The sequence below is a fragment of the Chlorocebus sabaeus genome, chromosome 27, assembly GCF_047675955.1.
Source record: "Chlorocebus sabaeus isolate Y175 chromosome 27, mChlSab1.0.hap1, whole genome shotgun sequence".
Taxonomy (NCBI): Eukaryota; Metazoa; Chordata; class Mammalia; order Primates; family Cercopithecidae; genus Chlorocebus; species Chlorocebus sabaeus.
This window is the reverse complement of record NC_132930.1, coordinates 41,880,644-41,905,346: the sequence shown is the minus strand read 5'-3', so window position 1 is coordinate 41,905,346 and position 24,703 is coordinate 41,880,644. Positions and strand designations below refer to the sequence as shown.

Genomic DNA, 24,703 nt, shown 5'->3' with positions numbered 1-24,703 from the left:
CTTGGTCTCTGGAGGAGGATGAGAGGTCTGTGGGGCCTGAGCTGGGCTGCCCCTGGGGAGCCTGGCTGACCATGGGCCAAAATCAGTCACCCTCCACCTGACCCCTGAGCTAAATAAATGCTGACTGTTGTGTGCTGCTGAGATTCTGGGTTTGTTGGTTAGGTAGCGTTATTGTGGGTGATATATATCTTCTCATCCTGTTTTTAGGGCTCAGTGGCAGCTACAGTATGGAACAGTTCACCTCAGTGTGAGGCTGAGTAGCGCAGGGACTTACCTAGTGGCCAAGACACAAGATAAATGTGACATGTGTTCTTAAGCATTTGTCCTACTGATAAGTCATTCAAAGCACTATTTCTATCTCAAAAACAGACTTGGTGTAGTATACAATAAGATGGAAGGTATGCACGAATGAAGATAAAGTACTAGATTTTTATCACATTTTTCTCATTAGAGGACCCCACTGTAACCTTTTCTCCCAGAACCCTCAGGACGGCCTTGCTCTTTAACAGGAATGCTTTCATGGAAAAACGAAACACTGGTTTAGTGGAAACTTGGACCATGAAGCACTGAGAGAAAGTTCTAGTGTTTTCCAACTGTATGATGCTAGGCAAGTCACTAGCCTCCAGAAGCCCCTGTTTTCTCATATAAGAGGGGGGCCCAGGCTCCAACCTAGGAGTGTGAGGAAAATCTCACTCTCATGCTATATAGTTATATATATGAGAGAGTTTATGTTGCAAGCATAAGGTATGGATGATGCTCATGACTTAATAAGTAAATAAAAATAACAAGTTTCCGTTGGCACGAACACTGCCCTTCCACCTTTCTCCAGCAATAACTCTGCATAGAAATCCCAAGCAGTAAGTTTTGTTTCCTAGAATTCAAGAGGGACTTCTGAAATCACGGTATGCTCATGCCAAGACCCTAACGAATAGATTTAACACTGGTTCTACTATTATTTACCATCCAAGAGTGTTTACAGAGGCCAGTGGGGTTTGGGGCGCTATCCAGAACCTATAGGCAGACATGGTCTCTTCCTTGCGAATAAACGAAGCCTTGAAATATTATATTTTTTATTTGTGCCATGGGCTTTCTAAAAAATAGCATGCCCTGTGCAATGTTTTCCTTCCCTTGCTTCAATGTGCTCGTCCTAAGAAGAAAACAGTAAATGGAAGAAATTGCAGGCAGTGGGATCCAAAGGGAATTTTCAGAGGTCTCTCAACCCTGTAGTGTCTCCAAGCTCTTGAGTTCAGAAGTTAGAAAATGCAGCCGACCAGATGGGAAAGCAAGCCATGGATTGCCTTCAGCTCCCACCTGCCTCTCTGCCTCCTGCAGGCTACTCACCCCTTCTCTTGGTTGTCCTTCTGAATTCTCCCTCAAATGGAACCCTCTTGCCAGTCCTGAAGCCCCACCCAGGTCCAGCCCCCATGGCCCTAGGCTTTGACTGTTTGCATCAGTCTCATTGCCAGTTCCTCTAATGCAACTTCCCCTGCAATGGAGTCCTCTTTCTGAACCCAAGACCTAAAGGCATCTTCACTTGTTTCCCATTGACAGTGAGTAGAGTTCCAATGTCCTTAGTTAAGAAGACAAAGATGGCTTCAATCTGGCTCTAGCTTTCCTATTCAGCCTCATAAGTGCCCCTCCCTCCCTGGCACAAGACCTGTCAGCCTTGCCAATTTGACCACAATTTCCCATCATGCTATACTTTCTCCTGCCTCCAGTTAGGCCTATCTTACCCCCTTCCCTGCCTAGAAGACTTCCATTTAACCTATTGATCCTAAGTCAAATACAATCACGTTGGGGAAAGTTTTCTTTCATCAGCAAAAGTTTACCAAGGCCTTGGGCCGCATGCTTGGTTTAATGTTTTGCTATCCCAGTCTTGAAATTCTTAAGGGCGTTGTCTTTGAACTTGTGTTTTGTGAGTGAAGACTGATGGGACAATACAGCCTGCACATGAGCAGAGGAGACACCACAGCATGCAGTGTACCTGCCATTCCCTGCCACCCCATTTCCATGAAGCACTCAGTAGGTCCGGATTTCTGATGGATCCATGATGTATGAGAGTTTAGCGCGACCCAGAGCAACTGCATCGCAAGCATGAGGCCTCTCCATCTCAGTAACAGGGACTCCGACTGCCCCTGGAGCCCATGCTTTTTGTTACAACCCAAACTTGGGTCAAAATGCAGAAAAAAGGCCATGATGTTCAAAGAAACATGAATGACAGAGGGACCTTGTCCAATCCTTTTGTACTGATGTTGCTTCTCTGAATTAACCAGTCACCAACACTGGATGTGATGGTATTGAAAGAAAGACAGGGCAGGACACAATTCCCTTTTTGCCCAGTCCTTCCTTACTCAGCAGGAAGGCACAGATAGAGAGCATTGGTAAAATGTGCCTGTGTCAGAGGTGCAACCAAAACCAGTGAGTTTCTTTTGTGCCTCTTTTCCAGTGTTTAGGTAAGAATGAAATACATGTGCCTGGAGGAGCTACAAGATAGAATAGGAACGTGTAATTCCTGAGATTCTATATAAGAGATCGATGCACTCATATTTGCACGGAAGACTGGCATCACACAATATAAAGATAAGTGATAAAATTCATGCTAATGATTTTTAGTTTTATTTTAACTTAGATTGCAGGGTTTTTTGTTTGGTTGTTTTGTTTCTTTGAGATGGAGTCTCGCTTGTTGCTGAGGCTGGAGTGCAATGGCGTGATCTCAGCTCACTGCAACCTCCACTTCCCAGGTGACTCTTCTGCCTCAACTCTCTGAGTAGCTGGGATCACAGGCGCCCACCACTACTCCTGGTTAATTTTTGTACTTTTAGTAGAGATGGGATTTCACCATGTTGGTCAGGCTGGTCTTGAACTCCTGACCTCAGGTGATCTGCCCACCTCAGCTTCCCAAAGTGCTGGGATTACAGGCATGAGCCACCTCACCCTGCCATGATTGCAGTTTAATAGTAAATTTAAAGAAACACTATCACAGGGCAAGAAGAAAACCACAAAAGGAAAGATGCTTTATATTTCAGTAACTTTTTTTTTTCCAATAGTTTTTGGGATACTGGTGGTTTTGGGCTATGTGGATAAGTTCTTAAGTGGTGATTCTGAGATTTTCGTGCACCTGTCACCTGAGCAGTTACACTGTACCTAATACGTAGTTTTTTGTCCCTCACCCCACTCCCAACTTCCTCTGAGTCCCCGATCACTCTTATGCCTTTGTGTCCTCTTCTTGGCTTAGCTCCTACTTACTGGTGAGCATATATGATATTTGGCTTTCTATTCCTGAGTTACTTCCTTAGAAAGGCCTCGAGCTCTGTCCAATTTGCTGCAAAAGACATTATTTTGTTCATTTTTTTTGGCTGAGTAGTATTCCATGGTGCCTATATACCACATTTTCTTTATCTCCTTGTTGGTCAATGAGCACTTAGGTTGGTTCCATATCTTTGCAATTGTGAATTGTGCTGTTATAAACTTGCGTGTGCAAGCGTATTTTTCATATAATGACTTCTTTTCCTTTGCGTAGATACCCAGTGATGGGATTTCTGGATTGAATGGTAGTTCTACTTTTAGTTCTTTAAGGAATCCCCACACTGTTTTCCATGGTGGTTGAACTAATTTACATTCCTACCAGCGATGTAAAAGTGTTCCCTTTTCACCACATCTATGTCAACATCTTTTCTCCAGTTTGAAAAAGGGGCCCACCATTTTCACTTTGCACTCTAGCAGCCTTGCCTGGGAAGACAGAGGCATGCTCTGCCCTCCAGGTCCTGAGTGCGGACAGTGGTGAGATGGACAGTTATAGCCACAGACCGCCAGGCTCACAGCTCTGCGTTTATCCCTCCTTCCAGCACGTGGCTTGCTGCATGGTCATTGTTCATTGTTCTTCTGTCCCCTAGACTGTAGGCCCTATGAGGCCCTGGCCCTGGCACGAGGAGTCCTTGAGGAGTGCCTGTGAATGAACAGATGGCCTCTGACTTGCTACCTTCTCTTTGTTCACATAATCCCATCCAGTGGTGTGCTTAGTTTTAGACATGCCTGTTTTGAATTAAATCCCTCTTGGCCATTCCTTTTAAGTCACACATACTGTGATTGCTTTTGATTAAGGCAGCAAGGACATGAGGATTAACAAGAGATGAGATATGCCTAGGCTCCCCAGGGATCCAACAGGAGCTGCCGTGCTTGATGTCTCCAGTGGATTTCCATTTCTGCACCCCATCCTAGAGATTCAAGAACTTGTCTGGTCCTCCAGTCCTGGGAACTTTGGTAGCACAAGGGCCAATCTGCTCCAACACTGCCACTCCCAGGTAATCACATCTTGCTACGATTTCCTATTTACATGTCTGCCTGTGCAATTCATTTTGATGAATGAATGAATGCATTAATCAGTAAATCAAAAGGTGAAAGAATTAACGAAAGAATAGCAAATCAGGATAATGACTGCTGAGTTTGCTCCCCCAGCAGTAGGTCCTAGAGGGCATGCTTGGTCAGCACTGAGTGCATGAACCGTGAGACCTCTGGCTCCTGTTATATCGAGCTAAGCTGGGACTGGCAGCCGGACCAATCATGTCAAGGTTCAGCTTTTCAGAGGCTGCAGGGTAAATGGGGCAACAGCACAGGCATTAGAGCCAGATGGACAAAGGGTAAAATCTCAACAGTCCTGCTACTTTCTGTGATTTCAGACGAATCGCTTGTTGCCTCTAAGACTCAGTTATCATTTCAGCAAAATGGAAAATATATGTATCTTATGGGATTTTTAAAAATCACTGTATATCATTTGTATTTTTAAATTGGCAATTCCTGGCATCAATTATGATTCTTATTTCCATCTGTCCCTAGATACACATAGAGATCTCAAGGCGGCTGCTATGGGAGTATCTTCCAAGGTCATAGAGCTTTCATCTGTGTTATTTGGCCCATGAGATGTTTTCCATGTTCTGACTTAAGCTTGTGTGATTAACTGATGGGAAAGAAGTAGAACAACTAGCAGACACTCAATAAACGTTTACTGAACTGAACGGCATCCAGGGCCCTCCCCATGCCCTGCTTCCATTAAAGGCAAAGCTGTCCCCCACTTCTCAGGACCTTCCTCTTCCTCTCTTCTCCCTACTCCATGCCATCAGCCACCAGGTCCTGCAGGTTTTGTCACTGTGTATTAGTTCACCATGAGTGCCTACTGTATGACTGGTGCGGTGCTATGCTGGCCACTGTGGAAGTCATGGGGAGCAAATCAGGAGAGGTCCTTGTCCTTGTAGAACTTACAGTTTGGTAGAAGAAAACAGACCCTATACAAATACACACCAAATATTCGTTTCGTTACATACTGCACACAGGGCTCCAGTGAAACAGGATGGGGAGGGAAAGAGTATGAACCTTCAGTGGAGGGAAGAAGAAAGGTTTTGTTGTTGTTGTTGTTGTTTTGAGACAGAGTCTCGTTCTGTCATCCAGGCTGGAGTGCAGTGGTGCGATCTTGGCTCACTGCAACCTCTGCCTCCTGGGTTCAAGCAGTTCTGCCTCAGCCTCCTGAGCAGCTGGGATTAAAGGTGCACACCACCACGCCTGGCTAATTTTTGTAGTTTTACTAGAGACAAGGTTTCATCGTGTTGGCCAGGCTCGTCTCAAACTCCTGACCTCCCGATCTGCCTGCCTACGCCTCCCAAAGTGCTGGGATTACAGGTGTGAGCCACCACGCCCGGCCAAAGAAAGACCTTTCTAAGCAGAGATGAGCTCTAGAGAATGGGAAGGAGCTGATCAGGGGAAAAAAAAAAGATGAGAAGTGCTTCAGCGGCAAAGGAAATAGCACATGCAAAGTCCCCAGGGTCTGAAGGCACTCTTCAGGCCCAGCTGGAACACAGCGAGCGAAGTGGAGGTGGCATCACTCTTCAGGCCCAGCGGGAACACAGCGAGCGAAGTGGAGGTGGCATCACAGTTGCTCACATTTACCGGGCACATAGGAGGTGCCAGGCACTGTTCTATGGCTTCATAGGTCTTGACTCGCTTAATCCTTTCAAAGGCCCTGTGAGAGGTTTTGCTCACCATTTTACAAACAGAGAAGCTGAGACCCAGGGAGGTGAGGTGGCTAGCCCATGACCATCCAGATTCTCAGCAGCTGAGCCTGGGTTCCATCTCGGACAGTCTTGCTCCAGGGACCGTGACTAACCCGCGGAGCTGCCTTCCTCAAGAGGGGCCACGGAGGCAGGTGGCAGGCCCGAGAGGCCATGCTAAGGAGGGAGGTTTTCCTTTCAAACATCTCTTGCCTTTGCGTCTTAGCACCGACTCTGAATTCTCCTGCTTGCTAAGTGGGGGGTCTTAGGCCAGTTACTCCACCGCCCTTTATTTCATTCCACAACTCTTTTTATCATGTATGTGCTATGTGCCAGGCATGTGCTAGGAGTGGGGGAGACATGCAATGGAGAGCAAAAGCAGGTGCGCACCCTGCCATCAAGGTCATTGCAGTCCACTTGAGGGAGAGCAAGTTAATCAAACAGTCCAATGGAGATAAGGGCTGTGAGGGCAAGATGCACGGTCCTGGAGAAGCTATATGCAAGGGGCTCCTTCTGGGCTATGAGTCAGGGAAGGCTTCCCTAAGGAAGTTGCACTCAAGCTGAGATTGGAAGGGTAGGCAGGAAATAACCAGGTAAAGTAAGAGGATTGGGACTGGGCACAGTGGTCCACGCCTGTAATCCCAACACTTTGGGAGTCCGAGGTGAGTGGATCATCTGAAGTCAGGAGTTTGAAACCAGCCTGGCCAACATAGTGAAACCCTGTCACTACAGAAAATACAAAAAAATTAGCTGGGCGTGGTGGTGCACACCTGTAGTCCCAGGTACTTGGGAGGCTGAGGCATGAGAATTACCTGAACCCAGGTGACAGAGGTTGCAGTGAGCCTAGATCACACCATTGTACTCCAGCCTGGGCAAGAGCAGAGTCCCTCTTAAAACAAAACAAAACAAAACAAAACAAAACAAACAAACAAACAAAAGGTAAGAGGGTTGGGATAAAAATGGGGCTGCCCAGGGTTGGGCGTGATGGTTCACACCTGTAATCCTAGAACTTTGGGAGGACGAGGGCAGGCGGATCATGAGGTCAGGAGATAGAGACCACCCTGGCTAACATGGTGAAAACTGGTCTTAAAAATACAAAAATGAGCCGGGCATGGTGGCATGTGCCTGTAATCCCAGCTACTCGGGAAGCTGAGGCAGGAGAATTGCTTGAACCAGGGAGTCAGGGGTTGCAGTGAGCCAAGATTGCACCACTGCACTGCAGCCTGGTGACAGAGCGAGACTCTGTCTAAAAATAAATAAATAAATAAATAAATAAATAAATAAATAAATAAATAAATATATAAAATAAAAAATAAAAATAAAAATAAATGGGGCTGCCCAGGCACCCAGTTAAATTTGAATTTCAAATAGACAAATAATGTTTAGCATAACATTATTATATTGCATGAGATGTGTTTATAATAAAACCTTACTCATTGTGGATCTGATATTCCACATTTCTCTGCACCTCCTGTTTTTGTTTATTCATTGAGTTTTGTTTGCGTATCTGACAACCTGAGGTAGGAAGGGCATCCAGGACAGAGGGAATAGCATATGCAAAGTGATGATCATAGGACGAAGCACAATGTTAGAGAGAAACTGCAGGGAAGCCAGTGTGACTGGGCATAGCAAGCCTCAGTTTCCTCACTTGTAAAGTGGAAGTTGTATGAGTGCATAACTCGCAGGAGTATACATGTAAAGTGTTTAGCATAGTGTTGGTGCATAGTTATCCCTTAATAAAGGTTAGATGCTATCATGCCTTCTCTATCCCCTCCACCATCATCACCTCCTTCTCTTTTTCTACCAATTCCAACCAATTCTAGAGCCTTCTGGACCCTTGCAATTGCCATCTGTTAAAAAAAGAATGGTCAGGTTCTCACCAAAATTATGATTTAAAAAGCCCTAGAAGTTGAATTCTGTTTGGTGTCAGCCTAAGCTATTTCTGAAAATGGCCATGCTAATAAATACATTATTATTAGTTCACTCGTGTTGCTGCAAAGGAATACCCAAAGCTGGGTAATTTATAAAGAAAAGATGCTTATTTGGCTCACAGTTCTGCCAGCTGTACAAGAAGCATGGCACCAGCATCTGCTTCTGGTGAGGGCTGCAGGCTGCTTCCGTTCATGTCAGAAGGCAAAAGGTAGCTGGTATGTGGAGAACACATGATGAAGGGGGAGCTGAGAGAGGGATGGAAGGAGGTGCTAGGCTCTTTTCAACAACCAGATATTGCAGGAATTAAGAATGAAAACTCTAACTCCCACAAGAATGGCACCAAGTCATTCATGAAGGATCTGCCCCCACAACCCAAACACCTCCCACAAGACCCCACTTTCAACACTGGGGATCGAATTCCAACATGAGACTTGGCAGGGCCAAACAAGCCATGTCCAAACCATAGCATCTACTAACATACTGATTGGAAAACAGTGACTCAGGCGTGAAATTAGCTGCTACAGAGAAGCAGTATGCTACTTGGATATGGAGTCAGTTACCATAGCAGAGGCCCAAGGTAGACATTGACTTCTCCCTTACATATGCAGGCTAGCCAGGCAGCCCCCAAGGTAACAGGAACCCAAGCTTCTCCTAGGATGTTGTTCTGCATCTCTATGATGTTGTTTTGTGGTCAGCCTCTGACCATTCCAATATCTGACATCTTTGTAGGTCTATTTCTATTGTCTTTTATTTCTGCTGGTTATCCACCATGGAGTCTTATTTCTTTGTTTAATTTTTCATTCAGGATTATCCCAGTTAAATAAATGAAGAAATTCTCCCAAAGAGTTCACCAACACACTTGTATTCCAACTAGCAGGAAGAGAAGAAATGGTGCTGGAGAGGGTACAAGGCTTCCCTTTACGGGCATAACTCAGAGCTTGTATAAGTCACACTCATACCCTTTGGCCAAAACTTACTCAAAGAGCCACAGTTGGCTGCAAAGAATGCTGCTAAATGTAGTCTTTACTTTGGGGGTGGCTGTAGGCTCAGCCAAAACATCAGGCTTATATTACCATAGAAAGAGAGGAGAGCAGGTATCAGAACACACCAGCAGTGTGCCAACAGCCAAGGTGCAAAGTCACTTGAAATAGACTCGGCTGGCACATCTTTCCATCTGGGCTCTGTTCTGGCTACAAGGAAGGAGAACACAGGGGCCCTGGAACCAGGGAAGTTGGAAAGACAGGGATTCCGGGGAGTAGCATAACATGGAAACAAATCTAGGGATAATTAGGACAAGCAGCTAAATGTGATGTTTAATGCCAGCCACAATGAAGAACAAGTTTTCCACTCTAGTTGCTCATAAATTCAAAACAGCTTCAAGGAAGGAGAAACAGCTTGAAAAACTTTTGTGAGTATATAAATATGGCGACAGAATATGTTACTTATTATTTATACATATATATAGAGAGAGAGAGTGAGAGAGAGACAGACACAAAGACAGAGAGACAAAGAGAAGTGACACCTCAACTAAAATTGGTCTTTATTTTATATCTGTATTTGTGTCTGCTGATTATTGAGCAGTTGAACATTGGTGTTGCTCTTTATTTGTTTGTTTGTTTTTTATTTATTTTTTGAGACAGAGTCTTGCTCTTTCTCTGTCATCCCAGGCTGGAGTGCAGTGGTGCAATCTCGACTCACTGCAACCTCTGCCTCCCGAGTTCAAGTGATTCTCCTGCCTCAGCCTCTCAAGTAACTGCGATTACTGGCACCCACCACCATACTCGGACAATTTTTTATTTTTATTTTTAGTAGAGATGGGGTTTCACCATGTTGGCCAGGCTGGTCTCAAACTTCTGACCTCAGGTGATCTGTCCTCCTTGACCTCTCAAAGTGCTGGAATTACAGGTGTGAGCCACTTTGCCCAGCCTGGTGTTGCTCTTTAAATGAAAGCAACCTTGTGTGCAATCTCCTCCCTCCTTCATTCCTCAAAGCTTTAGGACATCCCTGCTTTCCACCAGGCCTGGGCCCAAGCCAGGGCCAGGATGCAGATGCTACAAAGACTCCAGCTTCTCCCCCAGGAATATGTGCGCCCCCTAGAAAGGCATAACTACTAAGCCTACCTATCGGTTCACAGCAGCACCACAGGGCTAAAGGCATTCTGGAACCTACTGTCATTGTGTATCTACAGTCAGGTGCTCCTGTCTTGATGGCCTGGTAAGAAAACACCCACTCTGGAGGAAGACAGTCCTGGGTTCAAATTCTTCCTCTGCAGCTTCCTATTCATGCGGCCTTACAGGAAAGAGCTTTGCCTTACGTATGAGGCTGGCACAGTGTTGAGAGCAACAGTCTTGGGAACCAGGTGGACCTGGCCATCACATAGGCCCTGACTCCTCTAGGGTGACCAACTGTCCTAGTTTGCCCAGAATAGAAGGTTTCCAGAGATGCAGAAATTTCAGTGCTGAAACCACACCAGTCCCAAGCAAATCGGGACAGTTGATTGCCCTGCTACCAGACACATGCTCCAGGGCAAGTTACTTAATGCTCTGAGGCTCAATTTCCTTGCATATAAAAATGGGCCTAATAATGTCTATCTTGCAGGAGAGCTGTAGGGAATAGAAATAGTGCCTCATGCAGAGTAATCATCAGAATTATTATTAATAATATTAACTTCTCCCCCTCACTGCCTGGACACCTCTTTTATAATAGCCAATGTCCCAATTTACCAGAAGGGTCCACACAGCTCTATCAGGCCATTGTAAAGCAGCAAAAGTGAAGGGCTTTCTCCCTAATGCATTGTTTTTCTATGCAGGGGTCAAGGAGACTCCCAGCCTCCAGGGTTCCCCACATCTCTGGGCCTGAGTGAGCCCTCAGTGTCCCTCCAGCATTGCTGAGGCCTTGGGTCAGTTATTAACCTTCCCTCCAACCCCAAGACCACGTGGCTTTGTTCATTAAGGCTGTTGTTTGGCTCTACAGCTCTGAGACGACGCCCAGTATGACTTTGTCCACCCTCATCTTGATTGTATTCACAAGTACTTCCTAAAATTAATTACCAAGAAAAAAAAAAGTCAGATACATGTTGGTGTCTCTTTGTTGCAAGAAAAAAATTCAGTGTTCATTCCAAGTAAAATTACTTCATAACTCAATAATTTCATCCAGCCTCCCAGGCCCCCAGAAGGCACTGAAATACTTAGCATGTGGCTGAGTGCAGCACTCAGAAAAGGTGTGAATTTGCAAGAATGTGGAAGCTTCATTCAACTTTCTCAGTTTCATCACAAATGACTGCCTTCCTCCTTTCTAGGCCCAGCCCTCCAGACGTCAGAACAAGAAACAGGCACATTGACTGCAAACCCGAGACCTTTGTGAAGACAGGGAGGGTACTAAAGGAAAAATGCCAAAGCCTTTTGTTTTCTTTTTTTATTATTATTATACTTTAAGTTCTGGGATACATGTGCAGAATGTGCAGGTTACATAGGTATATACCTGCCATAGTGGTTTGCTGCACCCATCAACCCATCATCTGCATCAGGCATTTGTCCTAATGCTATCCTTCCCCTAGCCCCACACCCCCCTACAGGCCCCAGTGTCTGATGTTCCCTTCCCTGTGTCCATGTGTTCTCATTATTCAGCTTCCACTTATGAGTGAGAACATGTGTTGTTGGTTTTCTGTTCCTGTGTTAGTCTGCTGAGAATCATGCTTTCCAGCTTCATCCATGTCCCTGCAAAGAACATGAATTCATCCTTTTTTATGGCTACATAGTATTCCATGGTGTATATACACCACATTTTCTTTATCCAGTTAATCATTGATGGGCATTTGGGTCGGTTCCAAGCCTTAGATATTGTAAATAGTGCTTCAATAAACATATGTGTGCATGTGTCTTTATAGTAGAATGATTTATAATCTTTTGGGTATATATCCAGTAATGGGGTTGCTGGTTCAAATGGTATTTCTGGTTCTAGATCCTTGAGAAATCGCCACAATGTCTTCCATAATGGTTGAACTAATTTACACTCTCTCACTGTGGTTTTGACTTGCATTTCTCTAATGACCAGTGATGATGAGCTTTTTTTCATGCTTGTTGATCACATAAATGCCTTCTTTTGAGAAGTGTCTGTTCACATCCTTCGCTCACTTTATGATGGGCTTCTTTGTTTTTTCTTGTAAATTTGTTTAAGTTCCTTGTAGATTCTGGATATTAGCCCTTTGTCAGATGGATAGGCTGCAAAATTTTTCTCCCATTCTGTAGGTTGCCTGTTCACTCTGATGCTAGTTTCTTTTGCTGTGCAGAAGTTCTTTCGTTTATTTAGAGCCTATTTGTCAATTTTGACTTTTGTTGCCATTGCTTTTGGTGTTTTAGTCATGAAATCTTTGCCCATGCCTATGTTTTGAATGGTATTGCCTAGAGTTTCTACTGGGCTTTTTATGGTTTTAGGTCTTACCTTTAAATCTGTAATCGATCTTGAGTTGATTTTTGTATAAGATGTAAGGAAAGGGTCCAGTTTCAGTTTTCTGCATATGGCTAGCCAGTTTTCCCAATACAATTTATTAAATAGAGAATCGTTTCCCCATTGCTTGTTTTTGTCAGGTTAGTCAAAGATCAGATGTTTGTAGATGTGTGGCGTTATTTCTGAGGTATCTGTTCTGTTCATTTGGTCTATGTATTTGTTTTGATACCAGTACTATGCTGTTTTGGTTACTGTAGCCTTATAGTATAGTTTGAAGTCAGGTAGCGTGATGCCTCCAGCTTTATTCTTTTTGCTTAGGATTGTCTTGGCTATACGGGCTCTTTTTTGGTTCCAGATGAAATTTAAAGTAGTTTCTTCTTATTCTGTGAAGAAAGTCAATGGTAGTTTGATGGGGATGGCATTGAATCTATAATTTACTTTGGGCAGTATGGCCATTTTCATGATATTGATTCTTCCTATCCGTGAGCATAGAATGTTTTTCCATTTGTTTGTGTCCTCTTTTATTTCCTTGAGCAGTGGTTTGTAGTTCTCCTTGAAGAGGTCCTTCACATCCCTTGTAAGCTGTATTACTAGATATTTTATTGTGAATGGGAGTTCACTCATGATTTGGCTCTCTGTCTATTATTGGCATATAGGAATGCTAGTGGTTTTTGCACATTGGTTTTGTATCCCAAGACTTTGCTGAAATTGCTTATCAGCTTCGGAAGTTTTTAGGCTGAGACAATGGGATTTTCTAAATATATAATCATGTCATCTGCAACCAGAGACAATTTGACTTCCTCTCTTCCTATTTGAATACCATCTATTCCTTTCTCTAGCCTAATTGCCCTGGCCAGAACTTCCAATACTATGTCAAATAGCAATGGTGAGAGAGGGCATCCTTGTCTTGTGCTGGTTTTCAGAGGGAATGTTTCGAGTTTTGCCTATTCAGAATGACATTGGCTGTGGGTTTGTCAAGATAGCTCTTATTATTTTGAGATACATTCCATTAATATCTAGTTTATTGAAAGTTTTTAACATTAAGGGATGCTGTATTTTATCAAAGGCCTTTTCTGCATCTATTGAGATAATCATGTGTTTTTTGTCATTGGTTCTGTTTATTGATTTGTGTATGTTCAACCAACCTTGCATCCTAGGGATGAAGCTAACTTGATCATGATGGATAAGCTTTTTGACTTGCTACTGGATTTGGTTTGCCAGTATTTTATTGAGGATTTTCACACCAATGTTCATCAGGGATATTGGCCTGAAGTCTTCTTTTTTTGTTGTGTCTCTGCCAGGTTTTGGTATCAGGATGATGCTGGCCTCATAAAATGAGTTAGGGAGGAGTCCCTCTTCTTTGATTGTTTGGCATAGTTTCAGAGGAAATGGTACCAGCTCCTCTTTGTATGTCTGGTAGAATTTGGCTGTGAATCCATCTGGTCCTGGGCTTTTTATGGTTGGTAGGCTATTAATTACTGTCTCAATTTCAGAGCTTGTTATTGGTCTATTCAGGGATTCTACTTCTTCCTGGTTTAGTCCTGGGAGGCTGTATGTGTACAGGAATTTATCCATTTCTTCTAGGTTTTCTATTTTATTTGCATAAAGCTGTTTACAGTATTCTCTGTTGGTAGTTTGTATTTCTGTGGGATTAGTGAGGATATCCCCTTTATTATTTTTTATTGTGTCTATTTTATTTTTCTCTCTTTTCTTCTTTATTAGCCTGGCTAGTCATCTATCTATTTTGCTAATTTTTTCAAAAAACCAGCTCCTGGATTCATTGATTTTTTGAAAGTATTTCTTTTTTGTGTGTTTATGTCTCTATCTCCTCCAGTTCTGCTCTGATCTTAGTTATTTCTTGTCTTCTAGTAGCTTTTAAATTTGTTTGCCCTTGCTTCTCTAGCTCTTGTAATTGTGATGTTAGGGTGTCAATTTTAGATCTTTCCCGTTTTCTTCTGTGGGCATTTAGAGCTATAAATTTCCCTCTAAACACTCGTTTAGCTGTGTCCCAGAGATTCTGGTACGTTGTGTCTTTGTTCTCATTGGTTTCCAAGAACTTCCTGGTTTCTGCCCAGTAGTTATTCAGGAGCAGGTTGTTCAGTTTCCATATAGTTGTGCAGTTTTGAGAGAGCTTCTTAATTCTGAGTTCTTATTTGATTGCACTGTGGTCTGAGAGACTGTTTGCTATGATTTCCATGCTTCTGCATTTGCTGAGGAGTGTTTTACTTCCAATTATATGGTCAATTTTAGAATAAGTGCAATATGGTGCTGAGAAGAATGTATATGCTGTTGATTTGGGGTGGCGAGCTCTATAGATGTCTACTAGGTCTGCTTGGTCCAGAGCTGAGCTCGAGTCCTGAATATCCTTGTTAATTTTTCTGTCTCGTGGATTTATCTAATATTGAAAATGGGGTGTTAAAGTCTCCCACTATTATTGTGTGGGAGTCTAAGTCTCTTTGCAGGTCTCTAAGAATTTGCTTTATGAATCTGGGTGCTCCTGTGTTGGGTACATACATATTTAGGAAAGTTAGCTCTTCTTGTTGCATTGATCCCTTTACTATTATGTAATGCCCTTCTTTGTCTATTTTGATCTTTGTTGGTATAAAGTCTGTTTTATCAGAGATGAGAATTGCAAGTTCTGCTTTTTTTCTTTTTTCTTTTCCTTTTTTTTTCTTTCCATTTGCTTGGTAAATATTCCTCTATCCCTTTATTTTAAGCCTTTGTGTATCTAGAATTGCAAGCTCTGCTTTTTTTCTTTTTTCTTTTCCTTTTTTTTTCTTTCCATTTGCTTGGTAAATATTCCTCTATCCCTTTATTTTGAGCCTTTGTGTATCTAGAATTGCAAGCTCTGCTTTTTTTCTTTTTTCTTTTTCTTTTTTTTTTTCTTTCCATTTGCTTGGTAAATATTACTCTATCCCTTTATTTTGAGCCTTTGTGTGTCTCTGCATGTGAGATGGGTCTCCTGAATACAGCATACTGATGGGTCTTGACTCTATCCAATTTGCCAGTTTGTGTCTTTTAATTGGGACATTTAGCCTGTTTACATTTAAAGTTGTCGAGACCAGCTCAGTTGTGGAGACCATAACCCAGTGGCACTAGAGGAATTAAAGACACACACACAGAAATATAGCATATGGAGTGGGAAATCAGGGGACTCAGAGCCTTCAGAGCTGAGAGCCCTGAACAGAGATTTATCCACATATTTATTGACAGCAAGTCAGAGATAAGTATTGTTTCTATAGATTATAGATTAACTAAAAGTATTCCTTATGAGAAACAAAAGGATAGGCTGAAATAAAGGGATGGGCTCTGGCTAGTTATCTGCAGCAGGAACATGTCCTTAAGGCACAGATTGCTCATGCTATTGTTTGTGGCTTAGGAATGCCTTTAGGCAGCTTTCTGTCCTGGGTGGGCCAGGTGTTCCTTACCCTCATTCCAGTAAACCCAAAACCTTCAGTGTGGGTGTGATGGTCATCATGAACATGTCACAGTGCTGCAGAGATTTTCCTTATGGCCAGTTTTGGGGCCAGTTTATGGCCAAATTTGGGGGCCTATTCCCAGCAAAAATTAATATTGTTATGTGTGACTTTGATCCTGTCATTATGATATTAGCTGGTTATTTTGCCTGTTAGTTGATGGAGTTTCTTCATAGTGTCGATGGTCTTTACAATTTGGTATGTTTTTGCAGTGACTGGTACTGGTTTTTCCTTTTCATACTTAGTGCTTCCTTCAGGAGGTCTTGTAAGGCAGGCCCGGTGGTGACAACATCCTTCAGCATTTGCCTGTCGGTAAAGGATTTTATTTCTGTTTCGCTTATGAAGCTTAGTTTGACTGGATATGAAATTCTGGGTTGAAAATTGTTTTCTATTTTTGTTTTTATTTTCATTTTTTATTATACTTTAAGTTTTAGGGTACATGCACACAACATGCAGGTTTGTCACATATGTATACATGTGCCATGTTGGTGTGCTGCACCTATTAACTCGTCATTTACATTAGGTATATCTCCTAATGCTATCCCTCCCCCCTCCCCCCACCCCACAACATGCCCCAGTGTGTGATGTTCCCCTTCCTGTGTCCAAGTGATCTCATTGTTCAATTCCTACCCATGAGTGAGAACATGTGGTGCTTGGTTTTCTGTTCTTGTGATAGTTTGCGGAGAATGATGGCTTCCAACTGCATCCATGTTCCTACAAAGGGCACGAACTCATCCTTTTTTATGGCTACGTAGTATTCCATGGTGTATATGTGCCACATTTTCTTAATCCAATCTGTCACTGATGGACGTTTGGGTTGGTTCGAAGTCTTTGCTATTGTAAATAGTGCCGCAATAAACATACATGTGCATGTGTCTTTATAGCAGCATGATTTATAATCCTTTGGGTATATACCCTGTAATGGGATGGCTGGGTCAAATGGTATTTCTAGTTCTAGATCCCTGAGGAATCACCACACTGCCTTCCACAATGGTTGAACTAGTTTACAGTCCCACCAACAGTGTAAAAGTGTTCCTATCTCCACATCTTCTCCAGCACCTGTTGTTTCCTGACTTTTTAATGATCGCCATTCTAACTGGTGTGAGATAGTATCTCATTGTGGTTTTGATTTGCATTTCTCTGATGGTGAGTGATAATGAACATTTTTTCAGTGTCTGTTGGCTGCATAAATGTCTTCTTTTGAGAAGTGTCTGTTCATATCCTTTGCCCACTCTTTGATGGGGTTGTTTGTTTTTTCTTGTAAATTTGTTTAAGTTCCTTGTAGATTCTGGATATTAGCCCTTTGTCAGATGGATAGGCTGCAAAATTTTTCTCCCATTCTGTAGGTTGCCTGTTCACTCTGATGCTAGTTTCTTTTGTTGTGCAGAAGTTCTTTAGTTTAATTAGATCCCATTTGTCAATTTTGGCTTTTGTTGCATTGCTTTTGGTGTTTTAGACATGAAGTCCTTGCCCATGCCTATGTCCTGAATGGTATTGCCTAAGTTTTCTTCTAGGGTTTTTATGGTTTTAGGTCTAACATTTACATCTCTAATCCATCTTGAATCAATTTTTGTATAAGGTGTAAGGAAGGGATCCAGTTTCAGCTTTCTACATATGGCTAGCCAGTTTTCCCAGCACCATTTATTAAATAGGGAATCCTTTCCCCATTTCTTGTTTTTGTCAGATTTGTCAAAGATCAGATGGTTGTAGATGTGTGGTATTATTTCTGAGGACTCTGTTCTGTTCCATTGGTCTGTATCTCTGTTTTGGTACCAGTACCATGCTGTTTTGGTTATTGTAGCCTTGTAGTATAATTTGAAGTCAGGTAGTGTGATGCCTCCAGCTTTGTTCTTTTGGATTAGGATGGTCTTGGCAATGCGGGCTCTTTTTTTGGTTCCATATGAACTTTAAAGTAGTTTTTTCCATTTCTGTGAAGAAAGTCATCAGTAGCTTAATGGGGATGGCATTGAATCTATAAATTACCTTGGGCAGTATGACCATTTTCACGATATTGATTCTTCCTATCCATGAGCATGGTATGTTCTTCCATTTGTTTGTGTCCTCTTGTATTTTGTTGAGCAGTGGTTTGTAGTTCTCCTTGAAGAGGTCCTTTACATCCCTTGTAAGTTGGATTCCTAGGTATTTTATTCTCTTTGAAGCAATTGTGAATGGGAGTTCACTCATGATTTGGCTGTCTGTCTGTTATTGGTGTATAAGAATGCTTGTGATTTTTGCACATTGATTTTGTATCCTGAGAGTTTGCTAAAGTTGCTTATCAGCTTAAGGAGATTTGGGGCTGAGATGATGGGGTTTTCTAAATATACAATCATGTCATCTGCAAACAGGGACAATTTGACTTCCTCTTTTCCTAATTGAATACTCTTTATTTCTTTTTTCTGCCTGATTGCCCTGGCCAGAACTTCTAACACTATGCTGAATAGGAGTGGTGAGAGAGGGCATCCCTGTCTTGTGCCACTTTTCAAGGGGAATGCTTCCAGTTTTTGCCCATTCAGTATGATATTGGCTGTGGGTTTGTCATAAATAGCTCTTATTATTTTGAGATACATTCCATCAATACCGAATTTTTTGATAGTTTTTAGCATGAAGGGCTGTTGAATTTTGTCAAAGGTCTTTTCCGCATCTATTGAGAGAATCATGTGGTTTTTGTCTTTGGTTCTGTTTATATGCTGGATTATGTTTATTGATTTGCATATGTTGAACCAGCCTTGCATCCCAGGGATGAAGCCCACTTGATCATGGTGGATAAGCTTTTTGATGTGCTGCTGGATTCAGTTTGCCAGTATTTTATTGAGGATTTTTGCATCGATGTTCATCAGGGATATTGGTCTAAAATTCTCTTTTTTTGTTGCGTCTCTGCCAGGCTTTGGTATCAGGGTGACAGAAAATTGTTTTCTTTAAGAAAGTTGAATATTTACCCCTGCTCTCTTCTGGTTTGTATGGTTTCTGCAGAGAGGTCCGCTGTTAGTGTATGGGCTTCCCTTTGTGGATAACTCAACCTTTCTCTCTGGTTGCCCTTAACATTTTTTTCCTTCATTTCAACCTTGGTGAATCTGATGATTATGTGTCTTGGGGTTGCTCTTCTTGAGGAGTATCTTGGAAAGCTCCAACTGGCATCTGGTAGGTGCCCCTCTGGATGAAGCTTCCAGAGGAAGTAACAGGCAGCAATCTTTGCTGTTCTGCAGCCTCCAGTGGTGATACCCAGGCAAGCAGGGTCTAGAGTGGAAGACTTGTAGCAGAGAGACCTGACTGTTAGAGGGAAAACTAACAAACAGAATGGAATAGCGTCAACATCAACAAAAAGGATGTCCACGCGAAAACCCCATTTGAAGGTCACCAACGTCAAAGACCAAAGGTAGATAAACCCATGAAAATGATGAAAAACCACGCAAAAAGGCTGAAAATTCCAAAAACCTGATACCTCTTCTTCTGCAAAAGATTACAACTTCTTGCAAGCAAGGGAACAAAACTGGATGGAGGATGAGTCTGATGAATTAACAGAAGTAGGCTTCGGAAGGTGGATAATAACAAACGCCTCTGAGCTAACGGAGCACGTGTTAACCCAATGCAAGGAAGCTAAGAACCTTGAAAAAACATTAGCAGAATTGCTAACTAGAATAAGAAGTTTAGAGAAGAACATAAATGACCTGATGGAGCTGAAAAACACAGCATGAGAACTTCATGAAGAATTCACAGGTAGCAATAGTTGAATCAATCAAGCAGAAGAAAGGATATCAGGTATTGAAAATCAATGAAATTAAGTGTGAAGACAAGATTAGAGAAAAAAGAATGAAAAGTAATGAACAAAGACTCCAAGAAATATGGGACTACATGAAAATACCAAACCTACATTTTATTGGTGTACCTGAAAGTGGCTGGGAGAATGGAACCAAGTTGGAAAACACTCTTCAGTATATTATCCAGGAGAACTTCCCCAACCTAGACTTTTGTTCTCTTAAAGAAGGTAACACACAGATATTGACCCTGTGAGAAAGTGATAAGTTTATCCTGGAGGTAAACCTGTGCTCTGGTTCCTTTCCTGAGGAAAATTTTAGAAAAGGTACTATAGATGGGGGCCATGATTCATTTACACCAACCAAGACCCCAGCCCTGGAGCTGGGCTGGAGTCAGCCTCCGTTGAAACCCATGGCTACAAGCAGAAAGGTTGATGCTGAAACAAACTCTGGGTTCACTTGGAATGGAGGAAGTTGGGGCATAGCTAATAGTAATAATAAGTGAGTTATTTGGAGCTGGTCACATGCCAGGCACTGTTGTAAGCATCACCCTCATAGCAACCGAGTTGGCACAGTAGGAGCCATCAGCACCTGGCCCATGCCCCTCTGCCTACCCTAGAGTTCCCAAACATAGCCTTGACTTCCTGCATCTCTGTGGATGAGGGTGTTCTCTGGTCATAGGGGCGTGCTTGGTCCACACACGAGGTAGGTGGGGCGTTCTGAGGCACTAACATCCTAAGAGCAGCCCACAGACAATGGATAAACACCCAGGTTCCTCACCCCACAGTGGAGCAGCTCTGAGGTGTGTTCCATGTACTCCTGCAGAGGCTCCTGGGGGATCAAGCCTGATTGCCCTTGGTGAAGACCTGCCCATCTTCCCACCTGAATGAATTTACCTCCCTTCCTGTCTCACTCCTCGGTCCTGACCCCTGACTCCTGGGTCATCACCAAATAAATTACTTTAATCAAATCTATGTATTGGGATCTGCTTTGGGGGAATGCAATCTAATTATTGGCCACACTATTATTGTCCCTCTTTGATGGATGGGGTAGCCAGGTTTGGGGGTGTATTAGTCTGTTTTCACAATGCTACAAAGAACTGCCCGAGACTGGATAATTTATAAAGGAAAGAGGTTTAATTGACTCACAGTTCCACATGGCTGGGGAGGCCACAGAAAACGTACAATCATGGCAGAAGGCGAAGGGGAAGCAGGCACCTTCTTCACAAGGCAGCAGTAGAGAGAAGAGCGAAAGGGGAACTTCCAAACACTTATAAAACCATCAGATCTTGTGAGAACTCACTCACTCTCAGGAGAACAGCATGAGAGAAATCGCCCCTGTGATCCAATCACCCCCATCCCACTTGGAATGTCAAGTGATTTCTCTGAGGCTACACGGCTAGGAAGTGGCAAAACCAGGAAGGAACTGGAGCTCATGTCCGCATCTACATCATGATTGGCCCAAGACTCTAGCACCCTCAACCCCCAAGCTTTCTACATGGTATTGGTGTGACAGTTCACTGCTGGAGAAACCAGTCCTGGAGGAAATTCTGCCATGAACAGTGATGCATGACTTTCATAAACATGAATCAGTTTCTGAGAAGGTGTCCTCTTGCCTGGGGTCCTACTTCAGATGGCCAAGTCAGAAGGACATAACCCCATTGCCGAGAAATCTAGGCCAGGTCAGATTCCATAGCATGCTTCAAAATGTGAGAGCCCCAGTCTGCTGGCGTGGTCTCAGAGATGGAGGGAGCCGCAGCCTCTGAGTAGATCCCAACCTAGCATTCCATGGCCATATCGTTTGGAAAGAAACTTTCACCAAACCTGATGGGAACCTCTCCTCCAGGGCTGCTAGGACAGGAAATGGGGTATGCAAGATCGGAAGGTGGAAGCTGGCCACATCCCCCAAATGAGCAGATCCAAGACACTTATTTATACATCAGGAAAACCAGGGTCCAGAGATGGTGAGTGACTCAAACAAGGTCCATCCCTTCATGAACTAGAGGAAGCCACGGCTCAGATCCACAAGTCCCAGCTCTCTGCCCACTTCCTTTTCCTCTTCACCATTTTACATTTAATAGGAAATTTGTTATTTCTCATGTTTGAGCCCGTTTTGTCTCCACAGCCCTCATCTTCCCTATGAGCACGATAGAGAAAAATTATTCTCTGTTTCCTAGGAGAGAAATCCAAGGCTTGGAGTCATTTGGATGGTCACTCAGGGCCATCAGCATTTACTAGCCAGGAAGAGGCTGGGACATTCGGGAGACAATGGAGTGAAGGAAATAGAAGCAAGAGGGCTGGGGCTCCCAGCAGTCTCATTACAGGGTCCCAAGGCCCAGCAGTCTTTTGGGGAGAAAAATCTGTCAGACTTGGACAAATCGGCTGCACAGTGTTAACCTTCCAGAGGCTGAACTCTCTCCCCATTTCCAGGAATCTAATATTTGAATAACTTTTAAAAAATGAATCCTGAATAGTTTTAGATGTTTGTAAGGATCTGGGTATACCACCACCTCTCCCCACATCCCCTACCCACCTCACTTCCATACCTCCCTGCAGATGTACATGCAGTAAGGGACTCAAAACAGAAAGCTGTCAAAGGATTTCATTAATTGAAATATGACGGTAACTTTCTCAGGTCTTTCCAGGTGTGATGGCTCACACCTGTAATCCTAGAACTTTGGGAGGCCAAGGCAGGTGGATCACCTGAGGTCAGGAGTTCGAGACCAGCCTGGGCAACATAATGAAACCCCATCTCTACTAAAAATACAAAATTAGCTGGGCGTGGTGGTGCATGCCTGTATTCCCAGCTATCTGGGAGGCTGAGGCAGGAGAATCGCCCGAACTCAGAACACAGAGGCTGCAGTGAGCTGAAATCCCGCCATTGCACTCTAGCCTGGGCAATAAGAGCAAAACTCCATCTCAAAACAAAACAAAACAAAAACAAAAACAAAAAACCACTTTCTCAGGTCTCTTCCCAATTCCATCTCTCTCTCCTACCATGAGACTACAGGGTAATTGGAGCATTCATAAAGCTCCAGAGTGTACCCAAGGAGACCATGGTCAATGGTTTTCAGCTGGTAACTGAGCAGGTTGGCTTTGGGTCTTCTCGGAGTCCTGGGGTTCTCAAATAGAAAGCAAGGCCTGACAAGGTCTGAGACAAAGATTAGGGGTGTGGAAGAACATGGAAGCTTTGCTCTCCTAATTGCCAAGCCAGCGTTTTCCCCACCTCCTGTTAGTCCTTCATTTAGTCTTTCAAAAAGTGTGGGAGGTTGCCCCCATGAGCCTGCCCCAGTGGCTGTCTACTGTGCAGGAGTTCCTATGTGGGAGGAAACTGGAGGTGAGCACAGAGCAATGGGGTGGGCCACTGTGGGATGTGGATGTCTACCTCTCCATGGGGCACAGGAGTCCACCTGGATGGGGAGGTGAGATTAGGAAGGCTTCACAGAGGAGGCAATTTGAGCTGAGGACTGTCACTTACCTGTGTGGATGGAAGACCACAATCTCATCCTGCCATCTCCTGCCACAAGAAAAAGTGCCAGGTGAAGAAGATGGGGAAAGGTATTCAAGGCTAGGGGAATGTGAGGGTGATCTGGCTGTGACATCTGTCACCCCACTGATGGCCAAAATTGATTCGGCTGATCTGGCTGGCCAGGCAGGTGTCCCCTTCCTCCCTCACCACACCACGTGCGTCCCTCCCAAAGCTGCAGTTACGACCATCTCTGACAGAGGAGGACTGGTCTTCAGCCAAGGGTATATAAGTAGCTGTGCATCCCTGCTAGGGCCTCCAAAGAAGCTCTCAAGGTGTTGAAGGCTGAGGGAGCCTAGTGAGCAAAGACACAGAGGCACATGCTTGGTGGGGCCTAGAATGTCCTAAAGTGCTAGAAACTGGAACATTCTAGGACTCTAGAGCTTAGAATATTAAGAAAATCTTGGTGAAGGAGGAGACAGAGAGGATGGGAAGGAGCAGGTGGACCCTCAGGAGAACGTGGATGCCCACCAACTGTGGCTGGTGTGAATGTGTGAATGGGGTGACAGATGGGGAGGGGTGGGGGAGGAAAAAGGGACACAGGAGAGACTGAGGCACCTAGGATGGCTAAGGTGTGTGGGGCAGCTGTTATGTGCCAGCACTGTTTTGGGTATTCTCTATATACACTCTCACCCAGTCCTCCCAGGATCCCCCAATATCCCCTTTAATAGATGGGGACCCTGGGGCATGGAGAAGATCATGAATGTACCCAGGATGCCATGGCTCAGAGCTGACAACTGAACTAAAGAGGGGCCAGATGCCCTGCAGGCTGTCACCTCAGGCCCATCCTGCCCTTCATCTCTGCCCAGGTTTGACCCAGCCCAGAATGAACATGCTCCTCACTTGCTTCCCAAACTCCTATCAACATCTGACAACAACAGCAAGAGGGCCCAGAGGATCTGCTGCATGCTGCGGGCGTCGCCAAGTTCTTAATGTTACCCAGCTGTGCAGAGAGGTTGGCCGGCAGCCTGGCCTGGGCAACCGGCAGCGCCATGATTCACATGGGCTGAACGGTACTGAGTGAGTCACCGGCGTCCCACAGCCAAGCCAGCCACTGGACTGTGAGCTGCATGTGGGCATGGAGTGTGCTCTCTGGATGCCTGGCCTGCAGTGAGTTCTTGGTGCTACTGCTGCTGGGCTCCCTCAGCCTGTTCTATTGCATCCGCTTGCTTTGACCACTGGGCCTTTCTGCCCTCTGAGAGCTTCCCACTGTGGGTGTGCTTGGTGTGTCCTCTCTGGACAGCTGAGTGGCAAGTGGCAGGCACAACTGTGTCCAGGAACTCAAGGTTGCTTCCAAGGAAGTAAAGTCAGGCAAAGCCACCCAGGAAGTTGGATCCTCAAGATAATTTATTTACCCAGAATTCTGGGACACCGGGGCCCAGCTAATGAAACCATCCTCTTTAGTAAGATGGGCTCCAAGGTAACCAGGCAAAGGGAACTGAGCCCCCACCTCCCTACCCCCACACACCTGACAGCCTGTCCTTCACCGCACTAGGCTGCTGGCCCCTGGGATGTTTTGCACATCACTTAAAGG

At 44.1% G+C, this 24,703-nt stretch overlaps 1 long non-coding RNA gene across 1 annotated transcript in view; it reads right to left on the bottom strand.

Moving 5' to 3' along the window:
* The window catches only part of LOC119627734 (uncharacterized), a 64,131-nt gene extending 40,657 nt beyond the window's left edge, over nt 1-23,474 (bottom strand). Inside the window, exons 1-2 of the long non-coding RNA XR_005243976.2 lie at nt 23,122-23,474; nt 8,090-8,215 (exon numbers count right to left, since the gene is read on the bottom strand). This is a non-coding gene — a long non-coding RNA (uncharacterized lncRNA). The remainder of the gene's footprint in view (nt 1-8,089; nt 8,216-23,121) is intronic.
* Nucleotides 23,475-24,703: the final 1,229 nt, after the last annotated feature.